The 17,550-nt window shown below is 39.6% G+C and overlaps 1 long non-coding RNA gene across 2 annotated transcripts; it reads right to left on the reverse strand.

The window, feature by feature from the left end:
- Positions 1 to 1,876: 1,876 nt before the first annotated feature.
- Positions 1,877 to 15,607, reverse strand: LOC116899053. 2 transcript variants are annotated; one of them, XR_004387686.1, is made up of 3 exons: positions 15,309 to 15,602; positions 13,073 to 13,964; positions 1,877 to 1,887 (listed from the first exon to the last, which is right to left on the reverse strand). It is a non-coding gene; the product is annotated as an uncharacterized LOC116899053 (long non-coding RNA). The 2 variants fall into 2 exon arrangements; XR_004387685.1 differs by lacking the exon at positions 1,877 to 1,887 and having other exon boundaries at positions 12,226 to 13,964; positions 15,309 to 15,607.
- Positions 15,608 to 17,550: the final 1,943 nt, after the last annotated feature.

Consider the following 17,550-nt stretch of genomic DNA (forward strand, 5'->3'; position numbering starts at 1 on the left):
TTGAGTCCTAACCAACTGATACAGGCATAGCCCCTGCCTGAGCATCTTTGTCCTAAAGTTGCTATGTTAAAAGTGTGACAAATGATTTACCTTAAATGATATCTAAAAATGCTTCTATAAGCTGCTAAGTTCCATGGATAGTGTGAAAAGGAGATGAATATGCAACTTTCTAATTTTATATTTCCTGCCTTAAGCCTTTTTCCTTACAAAGGGAAATAAGAGCTAGTACACATTTTAATCCTATTTTTCTTGTCATTTTTATTGCTTTGAGGACATTCTAAATAAGGGATGCACAGAAAGAAGTAGAAGCAGGAAGAATCAAGAGTAATAGGAATTATCTGGGCCCAGGCTGTTAGCAGAGGAGTTGTTACCTGAACTTGTGACTTTTCATTGACACCACCGCCCGGCTGCTATATAACCAAGGAGAAGGGATGTAACATTTCTGACACATAAAGTAAAACCTGAGAACCAGTGACTTGCCGTGCATACTTTTCACAGCTGGAGAATATACCACTTTGTTCTTTAAGTTTGATACTAAATATATAATATATATATTCAGGGGTTTTTCTTACCATCCTCCTAAGTCAAACATATCACACACACACACACACACACACACACACACACACACACACACACACACACACACACTATTAGAATGAATGCGATTGCTGAAATCTCTGTTAAGTCCACGTATTTTCAAATCTTCTTTCTCCCTGCTCCATGTTTATGGGTTTTCTATTCACGAGAGGTACTTAAGTAATTGTGGTTATTGCTGTGTAACAAATGGCCCCAATGTTGGTGACTTAAAGCATCCTTGATTTTTAATTTACAGGCTCATGGATTCTGTTGGTCAGAAAGGCATAACTGGAATGGCTTGTCTCGTGATATCTTAATGGCTTCTTCATTAAGTTCAAGCCCTTGCAGAAAGTTGTGAATAACTGGAGAGCCTCAGAGACTGACACTTGGACTCATTCGATTCTCGTAACAAGCATAAAGCTGAGCTGTGCTAAACTGACCTATACCAGACCTTTTTAGGTGCTTGGGCTTTTTACAGTCCAGCAGCTAGGTTCAAATGGCAAGCTTCTGCAAAGTGAACACACAAAGAAATAGAAAGAAACTGCCCTGATCTTAAAGCTTCCCAAATTAATAGCTTCTCTCTAATTGTCCAGCAGTCACATCTGTGATGGTTTGTATATGCTTGGCACTATTAGGAGGGGTGGCCTTCTTGGAGTAGGTGTGTCACTGTGGGTGTGGGCTTTAATACCATAATCCTAGCTGCCTGGAAGTCAGTCTCCACTAGCAGCCTCCAAATGAAGATGTAGAACTCTCAGCTCTGCCTGCACCATGCCTGCCTAGATGCTGTCATGCTCCCACTTTGATGATAATGGACTAAACATCTGAACCTGTAAGCCAGCCCCATATTAAATGTTGTCCTTTATAGGATTTGCCTTGGTTATGGTGTCTGTTTACATCAGTAAAAACCTAAGGCAACATCTTTGTCATGAATCTAAGGGATGGGCAACTGACCTTACTTCTGATGAAGAAAATATCAAAATCTTTATAGTCATTATAGAATTACTCTATAAACCATTACTGAGGTTAAATGTAGTATGAAGACTAATACCAGAAGTGTGTATAAGGAATTGTGTGTATCTTACTGTTTGCTTGGTACTTTTTCTTCATCCATTCCCTTCAACAAACAGCACATGTACGTCAGGATCCACAGACCAGAACTTTACTAGAAGATCCCATATGTTTTATGGTAAAAAGCCAACAATGTATTATATTTCTCTAGACAGGACTAGTCCTGGAAGGAACATAGAGGACGTTTAGAGCACGGACTTAGGAGAACTCCTTTTACTTTTGACTCTTAACTTCTGAAAGCTTGTGTGGAGAAGAGGAGTATCAGGAGTGAATTGAGGGAGAGATTTACATCCAAGAGGAGTCATAGCCTTGATAACATGATGTCTGCCCAGAGCCCTGTTGGGACATATTTTGCTTTTGTTACTTCACAACTCCACACATTTCTTTTTTAAAGGGGTTTATTTTCTTTCTAATGAAGAATACGTGAATGTGTCTGTGTGTGGGTCTGTGCACATGTAAGCGCTGGTGCTCACATAGTCCCGTACAAAGGTCTGATCCCCTGGAGTTGGAGTCACGGGGAACCACTTGATATAGGTGTTGGGAACTGAACCTGGGCACTCTGTAAGAATAGTATACACACCCAACTCTCTTATGCTCTGGGCCATCTCTCCAGCCTCCTTCATACACTTACTTATTGCCAGAAAAAGCTGAGTATAAAGTTGGGTGTTTTGTGTCTAAAACTTGTCCTCTGAAGTGTCACTGTGATGGCTATTCTTGGTTGTCAACTTGACTACATCTGTAATTAACAAAAACGTTAGTGGTTGGATATGCACTTGAGGGATTTTCTTAATTAAACCATTTGAAGTGGGAAGACCTACTTTTAACCCCGATTTTTTGAGGTGGGAACATGCACCTTAAGTCTGGGTCACACCTTCTGGTGACATCCTGTATGAAGCGCACGGAAGAAGGAAGCTCTTTGACTGGGTGCCCTTGCTCTTAATTTCACTGGCAGTAGAACTTAGTTCTTCTGGGTTATGGCTTATGCGGGAGACAAGATGAGACACCTAGCTTTGTGGGCTGAACAACTACTGGATTCTTGGGCTTTCCATTGGTAGACAGTCTTTGCTGGGGTAGCTGGACCACAGCCTGTAAGCCAGCCTCATACAATCCCATATGACTGTTCTGTTCAGTCCTGTTCCTTTAGAGATCTCTGACTAATAATAACTGAGGTTGTCTAAATAAAAGAAATTAAATATAAAAGAAAACACATTAATTCAAACTCAAATAAACATAATTTCAATTTTCTTTAGTTTAACTATGACGAAGTCTGGTCAATAACAGATTGGGAAAAGATCTTTACCAATCCTACAACAGATAGAGGCCTTATATCCAAAATATACAAAGAACTCAAGAAGTTAGACCAAGGGGGACAAATAACCTATTAAAAAATGGGGTTCAGAGCTAAACAAAGAATTCACAGCTGAGGAATGCCGAATGGCTGAGAAACACCTAAAGAAATGTTCAACATCTTTAGTCATAAGGGAAATGCAAATCAAAACAACCCTGAGATTTCACCTCACACCAGTGAGAATGGCTAAGATCAAAAACTCAGGTGACAGCAAATGCTGGCTGGCGAGGATGCGGAGAAAGAGGAACACTCCTCCATTGTTGGTGGGATTGCAGACTGGTACAACCATTCTGGAAATCAGTCTGGAGGTTCCTCAGAAAATTGGACATTGAACTGCCTGAGGATCCAGCTATACCTCTCTTGGGCATATACCCAAAAGATGCCCCAACATATAAAAAAGACACGTGCTCCACTATGTTCATCGCAGCCTTATTTATAATAGCCAGAAGCTGGAAAAGAACCTAGATGCCCTTCAACAGAGGAATGGATACAGAAAATGTGGTACATCTACACAATGGAATATTACTCAGCTATCAAAAAACAACGACTTTATGAAATTAATGAGGCAAATGGTTGGAACTGGAAAATATCATCCTGAGTGAGCTAACCTAATCACAGAAAGACATACATGGTATGCACTCATTGATAAGTGGCTATTAGCCCAAATGCTTGAATTACCTAGATGCCTAGAACAAATGAAACTCAAGGCGGATGATCAAAATGTGAATGCTTCACTCCTTCTTTAAAAGGGGAACGAGAATACCCTTGGCAGGGAATAGAGAGGCAAAGATTAAAACAGACACAGTAGGAACACCCATTCAGAGCCTGCCCCACATGTGGCCCATGCATATACAGCCACCCAATTAGACAAGATGGATGAAGCAAAGAAGTGCAGGCCGACAGGAGCCGGATGTAGATCTCTCCTGAGAGACACAGCCAGAATACAGCAAATACAGAGGCGAATGCCAGCAGCAAACCACTGAACTGAGAACGGAACCCCCGTTGAAGGAATCAGAGAATGAACTGGAAGAGCTTGAAGGGTCTCGAGACCACATATGTACAACAATGCCAAACAACCAGAGCTTCCAGGGACTAAGCCACTACCTAAAGACTATACATGGACTGACCCTGGACTCTGACCTCATAGGTAGCAATGAATATCCTAGTAAGAGCACCAGTGGAAGGGAAGCCCTGGGTCCTGCTAAGACTGAACCCCAGTGAACTAGATTGTTGGGGGGAGGCGGCAATGGGGGAGGATGGGGAGGAACACCCTAGAGAAGGGGAGAGGGGGAGGGGATGTTTGCCGGAAACCGGGAAAGGGAATAACATTGAAATGTATATAAGAAATACTCAAGTTAATAAAAAAAAAAAAAAAAAAGAATAATGACTAACCCAAGTCATACTTTTCAAGTGTTCTCAATAAATATCGCCTTGATTCATTCACATGTACTTTAATTTTTAAGTGTAACATACTGTTCCTTAAGTAAAAGGGAGCATATTTATAATAATCTCAAACTTCCCATGTTATAAATGAATTGATGACTTCCTTGTCTGCCTTCATGATTCAGGCAAAACAAATCCTAGGTTCCTAATCGGTTTGAAAATGCCCACTTTTCCTCTGTGAGTACTTCTATCTCCCCATTGTGCCTGTGCCTCCAACACACAGTGAGCACTTTTTGAAACGTTCTTCTCAGTCCACACACCGTTCCCTGGAGTGCTGAATCACTGAATGGATGTCCGGATGGAAATCAGAATAAAGAGAATGAGTAAAAGTTAATGAGTAATTTAATCAAACCCTCCTGATTGCGCAGTATTGTTAGGATGGTCTGATAAACATATTTTTGGCATCATATTATATAGCAGAATAAGAAATAGAGTTTATTCAAAATGATTGTCTAATTATGCATACTTGAAACATGTGAGACCTAATTAACAACTGTTGCTATTAAATCATCCAGATAAAATACATGACGCTGAATGTATGCTAATCATATGCAGAGTCTAACACTATTATTTCAAGCAATATATTATTTTTTGCTTATGATTTATTTCTTCCTTCAAAGATTGTAAGGACTCAGTTGCTAAATTATAATTATAAATGTCTTACCTTATTTTTAAAAGACAGGTATTTTTTAAAAAAAGGTTAGATGTTCTCTAAAATATTTTTCTTTACCAAGAAAGAGGCACTACTAGGACCAATAGCCTTGCTTGGGAAAGAGGACCAATTTTACCGTGAGGGGCCGTGGTCAGTTTCCAGATCATTCAACAAGTTCTTGGCAGTGATGCTAGAACAGTCCATTTGGCCTAGTATTCATAGACAGAGGAATCTCTATGAGTTTCAGGCCAACCTGATCTACATTTGGAGTTTCAAAGCCAGCCAGTCTCTGCCTCAAACAAACAAACAAACAAAAACAAACGAACAAGCAAATGAATGAATAAGAAAATAAAAAGATTAAATGGTCTATGGGAGTGAAATCAGTTTTAAGTCAACACTGTAGATGTACCATGTGAATAAATACGCAGCTCTGATCTTTAAGAATTGGCATTTAAAATTTCTTATTCCGGAAAGTGGTCTTTTGACGTTAGACAGCATTTTAAAAGTTTAAGTCTATGTAAAATTGAGAGACGGCATACTTTTAAATGATTGCCCACAGCACCTTTGGAATTGTCTTTTCTCACGCTTTGAACAGAAAACCTCCTCTCTTTCACAATTTGATTTCAACTAATTGAAGAATGGAATTTGGGCATTGTTTTAATGTTTATTAACTTGCTTCTTATCCCTAAGGGGCAGCTTTAATTTCAACAAAGAGCACTCCATTTGAATTAGGATTCACATTTGTACTCCATTTAAATCTCTCCACTGCTAATTTCAGCAAATTTCAAATATGGCTCCCCTATTTGTCAAGAGCAATTGAGACTATATATTCCTTTGCAATTTTGGCCCAAATTCAATATGATTATATATGCAATCGCATTAGGCTCATAACGAATGACTCGTTTTTTTCTTTCAGTAATTTATTTATTCACAATTCAATTCTTGTGTTATTCCCCCAAGGTAGTTATTCCAAAACAGCCTCTATTCTCCTTGTCTGTACTGAACTCTTACATCATTTTGCATTATTACTTTGAAAGGAAAAACTTACACAAAGAATCCATTAAGTTCATTAACTCTTTTATTGCCTTCCTATCAAAACCGCACACACACACAATCTCCTGCAGACAAAAGGGCATTTTTGAGAGATTTTAAAGATGATTTGTGAATAACTGTCATGCTGTAATCAACAAGCACAGGGGAAGAGGATAAAAATATTTATCAGACAAAAACTCATATAAAAGTTTTAATAAAGAATATATACTATAGAAAAAGTATGGTAGGTGAGTTTCAGAGAACAAAAATACGAACTGAACGGGTAACATTAAGGAATATATTCATAATTATATAATATATTCATATACATATACGAATGCAGTAACGATTAGTTTTTAAAAAAGCTAAGAGGGATTGGGGATTTAGCTCAGTGGTAGAGCGCTTGCCTAGCAAGCGCAAGGCCCTGGGTTCAGTCCCCAGCTCCGGAAAAAAAAAAGAAAAAAAGGCTATGAATTTGAAGGAGAGTGGGAGGGGCCTATTGGAGGGTTTGGAAGGAAGAAAGGAAAGGGAGGAATGTAATTAAATTATAACCTCAAATATTAAAATAAAAAAGAGATGTTCGTTACTTGAACTGTCTCCAGGGTCATTTGCAGGCGGGCTCTGTTTGAATAGGTAGCATGTGAGCAATTCGCTTTCTTATTGGGTAGCAAATTTCCTAAGCGCACTCCTCCGTACTGGGACTGGCCATTTGGTGGGAGGGTTAGGGTTAGGCTTTAGTTTTGCTGTAGGGCAATGCAGGTCCCTGGGCCTGGCTCCAAACCAGCTAAGCCTCATTGAATGGGTTCTGTTTCTTTCTGGCTTCAAACTTTTGACCTTTTTGTCTCTCATAACCTCTCACTGAATTACGGAAAAGATAAGGTATAATAGTAAAGAGACATTTATTTAGTAGCAATGAAAATAATTTTATGGTTGGAATTACCACATTAGGAACTGTATTGATGAGTTATAGCATTAGAAAGGTTGAGAACCACTGCTCGAATTTACCCACAATTAGGACAAGGGCTGTCAATACCATTCTGGAAGCACAAATCAGTTATTTGAACAAAAATGTTACTCAAAATGATCCTCTAGCAAAGCCATCTTCCCGGAACCAGGAGCCAATTACATGGCTCCAGCAAGGTTTCACATTCCTTCATTCAGTTTGTCCACCACCCCTGCTTTCTCTTTCTCTTCCAGAGCTGAAGACAAAAACCAGGGCCTTGTACATTCTAGGCATTCGTTTTAACTTTGAGGTACATCCCATGTTGTGGCTTTTGAGATACTCATGTCATTAGAGCTCAGGATGGCCTTACTCTGTGGCCTGTGCTCACTTCAAACTGTCTTCTGCTTGTGTCTCTGATGCTGGATTAGAGTGTGCACCATCATGCCAAACCCCAAGCGGGCCTGAGTTATGAACTCTGAAGTTCCCAGACATTAGCCTCAGGTTTCTGGGCTGACATTGGCCTCTAACTAGGCTTGAATTTAGTTCTGCGGCCACTGTCCCCTCGGGCTAGTATCAGGCACCAGGGCAGGTTTACATTGTAAGGAAGGTGCTCTAAACTGTCAGAAACCCTGCAAGGAAGGACAGAGGAAACAGTTACGGAAGTCAAGCTGGGTACAGACATGATTCCTTCAGTTGACATTTCCAACAGTTCTGTTTTTCCAAAGCTGCAAAGCTTACAGCTTTACTTGATGAAGAGGTTCGGAATGTTCCAAGATTCACCTATCCATGGAGCTCCTGAACTCTCAAAAACAAAACTTTCTGTTTGCTATAAAAATTGGCCATAGAGTCTAGTAAGAAAGCTCAGTGGCTAAGAGCCCATTCTACTTTCACAGAAGACTGAGGTACAGGTCCCCACACACCCACAATGGGCAGCTCCCAACTGCTGGTAACTCTAGCCCCTGGGGAGTCGATGCTGTCTACTTTACAACTGTATGCAGATTTGGTGCGTGCACGCACACACACACACAACACACACTTAAACATAAATAGTTATCTTTTAAAATGCGTCATACAAAGAGTAACTTAGTAAACAACAAAAAACGGACTTCTCCTAGGTTAGAAGTTAAAGATTAAGGTGCCAATGTGATTGGGTTTTTGTAAAAGCTGGGTCACAAACCATTGATACTTCATTGTACTCAGGTAGGACGAAGAGAGAGCCTGTTTTTGTTCCCATTCTGAGGGTTCCACGGTTAGAAGCTTATCACTCTAAGACCTCATCCCCTAACTCCATCACAGTGTAGGCTAGGATTTTAATGTTAAATTGAACGGAGAAACTTCCCACTCATGACAGAATACTTAGACAAATCTAAGTATTGGGAGCAAGAAATTGGTATACGTATTTCACCAAAGTTAAGATTTATGTTAGAGCTTTAATTTACATGACACTGTGCTAATGCTTCAGGGATAGACTTGGAGAACAACTGATTTGTTTATGCCAGTCTCAATTTAATTTGAATTTTATTCTGTTCTGAGGGCTTCGGTAACTTGACGTGCCTAACATGTAATGTGTGTGTAGGTTTCAAAAAGAACTTTATTGTAGATAATTCTGTTCAGACATACATAGTACATCTTGTAGCTTTGGTCTAAAGTGCCCGATTGCAGTGATTCTAAGATTAACCCTCCTTGCCATTCTTATACACTTCTGGTTTATGTCAATGATGATTCTCTCCTAAAAATGTTCAGAATGTTAAGATAATTAAAACTCAAGACACATACTGTTGAAGATAATCTGTAAGAACTAGCCCAGTGTGAAAATAAATTATGTGTGACTAGTTTCAGATGTGGGTGTTCCTAAATTTTATTTTAAAAAGGGCCAATTGATGATCGTTTGATCTTTTTTAATACCACGTTCCAATGCTTTCGATAATGCTGCTCACAGCAGGTAGGTGCTGTTTGGGACGCGCCTTCTTCCCATGTGCTCTCGTCACCAGCACTCAGGAGTTGAATACCTGGCTGTGACAGTCGCCTATGTCAATGAGGCATGAGAACAGTGTTCAGACTCTTGCCTTCAGATTCTCAAGCTTCGAGGAAGAGCAAGGTAGCTTCCCTAGGGGGACATGTTTGCCCACCTCCAAGGACTTATATTAACTTTTCTCCTACTCTCTGGGACTAAGGCCCAAATAAACCCCATGCATCCAACTCTGTCTCAGGCTCTGTGGAGAAACACCAACCAAAACCAGTCGCTTTCTGATCCTTCCCTGATTCTCTTGGCTAAGTGTCAATTCTCCAAGCATCTCTCTGTGTAACAATTTACAAATAATGAAGGTGTGAGACTTGTGTACTCTTACAGTTGGTGATCACTCAGCCAAATAGTACGGACATTAATGCTGTGCTTGCCCCATTTCCTAGAAAGGCGACTAACTTGGCAACGATATTAATTTCCATATGAAGGTGCTCTTTAACTGCTCCTTATTCCTGATGCTTCTTATATTGATGAAGCAAATGACAATTTGCTTACTGTCTCCTTTAGGAGGCATTCTGACGAGTAAGCCGGGAAAACTGTCCCACAGTGGTTACTGAAAGTGATGTCTATACATTGACTCATTGCAGCCTCAGATATATTACAACAAACCCGACACTTATTTCGTGGAGTAGGGGCTCTCAAACCCTTTTAGATTATTAGTCTTTCTTTGAGGTGAAAGGGTCTTCCATCCACTTCTACCAACACTCATCTCACATGGGGCAACTGGTTCAGGGGACAATGGTAGCTTGGGAGGTCCTGAAGAATTCTGAAGTATTTGGGGCCACAGACAAACTGCCAAATTTCAGGTTTCTTCAGATCCCAAACAGGGCACAGAAGAGCAAATGAACTCTGACTCTTATCTTCTCACACCTCTCCACTTCGGTGTAATCACAGATTTAAGGGAGGTTTGATGGGGGTGGGGGGTGGGGCAGCACAGATGGAGATTAAGAGACGCCAAATAAATAAATAAATTAAGTAAGTAAGTAAGTGAAGCTAGGTGGTGGTGGCTTATACCTTTAATCCCAGTACTTGGGAGACAGAGGCAGGTGGATCTCTGTGAGTTCAAGGCTAGCCTGGTCTACCTAGTGAGTTCCAGGACATCTAGGATGATACAGAGCAACCCAGTCTCAAAACAAAACAAAAACAAAAACAAAACAAAACCGAAAACTCCAAAGAGTTGACCAATGTGGATCATTGATAATTTGACAACAGTGATGTTCAAGACCTCTGCCTCTTCATACCCCAAGTTTTCCTCACATAGAGCCAGTCTCTGGCATTTAGAGGCTACCCTGTGGAGAATGAAAAAAAAAAAAAAAAAAAAAAACCTAATTCCATGGCATGTCTGATGACTCAACTCTCCTGGGACCATCACTCGGATAGAAGTATCTGATGGAAGAGAGGCTCACAATTAAGCTTATGATGATTACAAGATTCACAGGGTCTTCCTCTAAGGATGCACACCCAGAAAACAATTGCTGGGGATTAGACACTGGGGCAGCTGCTAGTGATGTACAGGCAATTGAAGGGATGCAGCTCTTTTGAGTCATCGCCCATAGTGGGGTGGATTTTTTGGTAATATAGCTGGATCTGAGTCACCCGAACTTTTGCATCGGTTCACTAAATTGGACTTGCATGTGTCATTCATTCATCTGTCTGTGGTAGATGGATGAGCAGATGTTTGCTCACATCTGTCAGGAAAAATCCCATACACTTCAAGATTGCATTATGTTTGCTATAACGTACAACAGCAGCCCCCAGTAGACACTGAATCCATTTATTGAGAAGTCAAGTGAGTCTGTATTACCAGACTGTGTGAAGAAAATACCAGAAACACAGCGTCAGCAGTTCATTTACTGCCCTTGCCCCCAAAAGCAAAGACACGAACAAGAACACGAAGCATTTATTCCACGATGGGGGTATTTCACAGTGAGTTTTACTTACCAGAGGTGGAAGGACCCTCGTCCTTATACCACACTTAATGCTTTTACTTTCATGCAAAATTTTAGGAACAAATCAGATACGAAAAGTGGAGATTGCATGTGTAGCGAATTTCAGTCCATAAATAAACAATATCTTATACCGTTGTGAAGTTTACAGAGTCTGTGTAGATACATCAACTCACTGAATCATGACAACAGCTCCATGAGGTAGGTCTTATTGACTTTACAGGTGAAGTACCTGAGACTTAGAGGTTAAGTAACATGTCCAAGGAAACACAGCCATGACAAAACTAGAACCCAGTGTTGTCCCGGCCCTCTGACGTGCAGATTTTGTGTGTGAATTGCAGCATGTAATAGAAAAAGAGAGGCAGTGGCCTAGTAGCTTACCCACCTAGAAAAAGAAAAACCAGTCCATTACATATGCCCCCCTCCCCAGTGATTGGTTTCTTTAAAAAATAGCTTAGAAACTAACTCCTTGACCACTGGGTCTGTAGAGGTATTAAATGGAGTTGATAATTACATCCCTTTTATAAAATTAAATTCCAAATTAAGCCCTTCGTTGTTCTGTGTCTGTTCTTCAGTTTTTCAAATTCTGGTAAACACAAAAATTAGGTTAAAGGAAAAATATATATACCACAGGGTGGGTGTCGGGGGTGGGGGTCTAAACTCCAGTATATTCTGTTGATCTTGACATTTCCACGACATGGTACCCATCTCATCCATCCAAGTGAAATTCTGCAATAGGGTGATTTAATTGATCATAATGTGCAACCTGGTCTATAAGTGCTAGTCCAAATTTTCTGACAAGCAATGGGATTTATAAACTTTGTTCCCAACAGAGCATAGGTGCCTTAAACTTGACAAATGAGGTTTACTGTACAGAGTTGCATCCTGATTATTTTAGAAATAGGCTAACTGAAATTCAGATACACACACGGAAACAAACACAGCACACCTTTCAGAGTTCATCTCTGATCACACAGCTAACTTCAACTTCAGGATCATCTCCCACTTATTTCCCCCCAACTGAAGCAAGAACTTTTGCTTAGCAGTAGAAGTTGGATTCTCGTTAAGAAAACTGAGAACTCCTTCTTTTTTCATAACGTAGTGGTGAAATGTTAAGACAAAACGACTTTGTGATTTCATGGAATAAATCTGATAATCATACAATGAAAAAGAAATCAACACAAGGAAGGATGATGTATTTGAGAACATTTTTAATAAATAATATGACAAAATTACTTTTTTGATTATTGAATTTTCAGTATGCAAAAGTATGGCTAAAAATAAGAGGTTTCTTACATGAACATAATGAAAACATTAATCACGTGGGTTGTTCCCTTAGAACTGCACATCCTTTCTATGGGACATGGGGCCTTTTCAAATTATCTAAATGAATACACTTAGTTTCTGGTGAACTTTTGATTTTATTTATTTATCTATTTTGTGGGTCAATTTTGTTTGGTTTTGTGGGGTCAAGCCTGATACCTATGTATGACTAAAGGTTCATTTTGTTTTCTTCAAATAGCACCAATTATAAAGTCAATGAAATTTGTAAAATGTAAAAACACCAAAAAACAAACAAAAAAAAAAAAAGAAAAGAAAAAAGAAAACCCATAGAAATCTACAGTCACGGAGCATCACTTCTCAGTTCCAAGTCGGAATGCCTCTCATGAGTGTCTAAGGAAATCTTTTAAGATTCAACATTGGCCACAACAAACTTAAAACAACTCTTTTTTTTTTTTCTCTTTAAGTCCAGGAAAAATTGGAACCACTTGGTTCACAGCCCACGATGAAGTCGGTACCTGACCTCGCTAGCTGTCACCATTCAAATATTGCAAATAGAAACACAGAGCATTAACAAAACAGGCTAAAAACACTTCTCAACAGCTTCCTCAATAAGACAAAAAAGGTTAATAGTTACAATGGTTTACAAATAAAGTTTAGTGATTGTGCTTTTAAAACAAAAAAAAAAAAAAAAGATTAAAAACAGTGCATTACAAAAACAAACAAAATAAATCAAACAAACCTCCTTAAGTGGCACTTCTGAATTGACACTACCAGAAGAAATTCAGGCCAGTTAAGATAGGGATGTCCTTACCCAATTGGTCATTAAAAACATCCATTTGCTTGTAATATGCATTCGTAGTTGCTTTTTGATTGAAAAATAGAACAAGATTTTTGCTAGGTTTGCTTCTCACAATGACTAGACAACCAGAGGTCCAACTGGCTTAGCCCTACTTATCCAAAAGTACATTTCCAAGAATATATTTCAATGATTGAAATAAAGACAAAATAAAGTACCACCAGGAGTTGCAAAGAGTATATATTTACAATGCTTCTATCCCATTCAAATGAACTGTAATTCTGCGTGTGATAGATTTTTAGTTTATCCCAGCAAAGGGTGGCATGAAAGACTGATTCTAAAACTCACGTAAAATGAAATACGCTTTAACTGGCATTAGCAGTTGGTCACAGAACGGTTATACTTTGAGAGCCCTTGGCATGAGGTTGAGTGATCCCCTTTGTATCTTTGATCAATATTTTGCTATCAATTAGCTGGATAGATAAGCAGTGCAATGCCATATCTCAGGGGCAAATCGCAAAAAGAACTGATCTGTTCTTTCTCGCTGGCTGCTGGCTGAAGCAAGCATTCAAGACACTTCCAATACCGGAAGTCAAGTATAACGGCTGCAACAGCATCGCGGCAGGGGGAGATTCATTAAGGGTTAGGCAATCAATCAGCAACACTAAAAACCCAAGAAACTTTTTAAAAATGTTATCCCAACAGGAGGAATAAAAACGACGATTTGTCCATTCCGATTGCACTGAACGTTTCATCTGGTACGGTGTGTCATCCGACGTGAGGCCTCTTGAGTGACGGCTTTTCACATGGGCATCATAAGCCTCTCTGCTGGTCTTCAGCTTTCAGTTTCCTAGAAGAGATGGATTTGTGGCTAAATTTAAGACCAAACCCAAAGATAACCGTCTGATGTTTACTTATGGTCATCGACTGTGAGTGTTTTCTTCATTCATTGGTTGGCATGTATCGGAAAGTGTTCATCACTACTAATTCATTTCTCAACTTCAGCTGGTCTTTACAGCAACTTGAGCCATCCACAAACAAGGACCAAGCTGTTCTGAACCAGACCTGGATGTCACAGGTAGGAGCACGGGGCCCTGGGTAAGGAGAAGCGCTCTAACTTCCCACTTCCCCTAGGTGCCATCTCACCAGTTAAATTCTGCATCCATTTTATAAATACTGGATTTAATGTCAAGACTCTTTCAGTCATTCCCCTTCACTCCCCCCTCCCAAGTTATTCTATTTAAAATGCCAAAAACTAAAGAGGAAAACAAATACTCTTGATAGCATTTGTGGGAGAAAAGTTTTCTTATTACAAACCACAAAGTCTAAACACAGGATACATATGATATTTAACTTCATGTGATTTCTTAACATTTTCATCTTACGTTTTGGAGTAAGACTCTCAAATTCATTCAGCATATACTTGAGATTAAATATCTTTGTAAGGAAACAAATTTGTGAGTTACTTTTTATTGAAGAGAAAAAAATACTAATTTTTAAAGGGAAGGAACTTTTAAATATGACTTCCAACAATATTATATATTGTATATTGTTTCTAGATTACAAGAAGGAAGGAGGCTTTTATTTGACTTAGAAAGAGCTCTTTTTTGGGCTAGGTTTCTTTCCAAAACAGTGAAAGTGAAAGACGGCTGGAAAGTCCGTCAAATTAGGCCTGATGACAGACAACAGAGGCTACACACACATCATAATAGCTTACCTCATTGAGGATTCTTATAATACTATGAATTATAACATGTCAGACTGAGTTACTTCTAGAACTCATTCAAAATTTCAAAGGTTAACAATGATGTTTTTGGGCTGGAGACATGGCTCGGAGGTTAAGAGCACTGGCTATTCTTCCAGAGGTCCTGAGTTCAGTTCCCAGTAACCACATGGTGGCTCACAGCCATCTATGCCCTCTTCTGCCTTCTAGGCATACATGTAGGTAGAATACTGTATACATAACAAATACATAAATAAATAAGTATTTAAAAAACAATGATGTTTTTGAAGACTTAAAATTCATATTCTTTCCTAAGTTTTCTGATAGAAAACATGTATGACATTCAGATGCTGGAAGTTGGTGAGAAAATGGGTCCATGTCTGTATGCTGACAGATGTTCAGAACTTCAAAGGCTAACATCATGGCTACAGACAGACTAATGTTTTAACGTTTTGGGGAAATTATGCATACCTCTAATTCTTCATTATTCTCATCTCCTCTTTCAAATCCCCCGAGTACTTGCATTTCTGCCATATTTCTTCGGCCCACATTTGCTTGCTCTCTCTGTCGGCTTCCTGAGCCTCTAGATGACATTGAGCTTGAAGAACTGGGATCTCTAGGGTTGTTTGACGTTGGGAAAGTAGGCCTACAGTACGGAAGGATATCCTCTGTGTAAAGAAATACAATGAGAGCATGTGAGCAAGACAGAACACTTTCATTTTATATCTAGTCACTCCTCTCTATCTGTAATGGGCAAGCATGGGTGACTCAGAGGCATAAATACCAAACAGGAGATGCCAATAACACCACTGACTACACTAGTGTCCATCTCAAACTCACACAGGACCCAGGACATTACAGGAGACAAGTCAAGTGAGGACTCAGTTGACTTCCATTCTTTTATTTACCATGTGGTCTTCAGTAATTTAGTTTCTAACTCCCACACATGTGATAGAAGAACATAAGCTCTTACTGTTGACATGAACAAAATGAGAGAGAGAAATCACTATGTAAACCAGGCATTCTTATAAGGAGTTAGCAAGAAGGAGTCAGTTCCCAATTGAGATTTAAGCTTAGGTTCAGATACTCCCTCTTGAGGTGCCAACTTCATTAAACTCTGAATCTCAGAAGGTGACTTCAAATAATAAGGCATTTGTGCTTTGAACATGAATGGCCCCTATAGTCTTATATATTTAAGTGCTTAGTCCCCTGGTGGTGGAACTATTTGGGAAGGATTAGAAGGTGTGGCCTTGTTAGAGGAAGTATGACATTGGGGATGGGCTTTGACATTTCAAAAGCCAAGCCATTCCCAGTTAGCTCTTTCTTTGCCTTGTACTCTACATAGCTTCTCTTTCCTGCCTGTTATCATAGGAGACAGGCATATCCTACCTCTGACTATTCACTCAAATCTTTCTCTGACTCTCCAAATGATGTCATTCTTTGGGCTTAAAGGTGTGTAGTAAAGGCATATGTGTATTCCAGTCAGAGGGATTAAAGGTGTGTAGTGTGTCTGTATTCCAGTCAGATCATATTTTTGGATATGATCGTTGGCCAAAGCAGCCACGTTACTGGGTTAGGATTCTTTTAAAGTTCTCCCTGCTCTGCTATCCCCCAATGCTTCTTTTATTCCTTTCCTCTCCATAGTGCCTGAGGAAAGCTTCATTTCTTCTGAATCCCTGATATTCTCTGCAGCAGAAGGTGAGGACTGAGCTTCCCTTCTAGCTCTCCAGTATGTACCAGTTCTAAGTGACTGCTCCCCCTGTCCTTTCAAGAAAAGTCTCCTCCTTAAGAAGCCTGTCACAATCCCCTTTCTCTTTTCATTCTTGTTGTCACTGCCTCAACCCACAGTTCTGACTCTGGGGAGGTTTCTCTCCCTGGGCAGTCTCTTCACATGTATCTTCTTCAACCTGTTTCTTCCTGTTGATGTACATTTTATCAACTACAATACATTCAAATTTTCTCTGCTTGAGAACTTTGCCCTAAGTCTATTCTCCCCAGGGATCAATGTGCTCCTTCCTTCCTTGCCCAACAACCATCTTCTTAAAAGGCAAACGGGGCTGGGCTGTGGTGGCACAGGCCTTTAATCCCAGCACTCAGACAGCAGAGGCAGGCAGATCTCTGTGCCTTCAAGAGCATCCTGGTTTATAGCCAGAGCTACTACACCCAGAGAACAACATTGTTGAAAAAACAAAACCAAACAAAAGGGAGACTGGCTTAAAAATTGGTATTTTTAGGTCCCATTCATTCTGTTTCCTGATGAAATCGCATCACGAAATCTACATTGTCACATACAACTGAGAAAGTAGATGGGGCTAGCCACATTTCAGTCCTTGTATCCCAGGACTTCACTGTTTCTTCTGAATTGCAATACTGCTATTCTCTTAGTTTTCAGCAACCCTTCCTTCCTTACCTATCTTCTTGGGATATGTTTTATATGTAAGTGTGAAGAAGTCATGTCAGTGTCTAATATTTTTTCCTTTCTTTCCAAAGCTGCACACACACCACACGCACAGATATTTTTTTTTTCTTTTCAACTTCTCTGGGGGCTCATCCATTCTTTGGGATATAACATTTTGAGAATATAATTTTGTCTATTTTATGTATTGTTATACTCCCAGACTATCATATAATAGATCGTCAATAAATAGTTTTGAGCAAGAAGAGAAGTGATTGTAACTGCAGTTCCCATGAACTATGTCCTGAATCTCTATCT

The sequence above is a fragment of the Rattus rattus genome, chromosome 4, assembly GCF_011064425.1.
Source record: "Rattus rattus isolate New Zealand chromosome 4, Rrattus_CSIRO_v1, whole genome shotgun sequence".
NCBI lineage: Eukaryota > Metazoa > Chordata > Mammalia > Rodentia > Muridae > Rattus > Rattus rattus.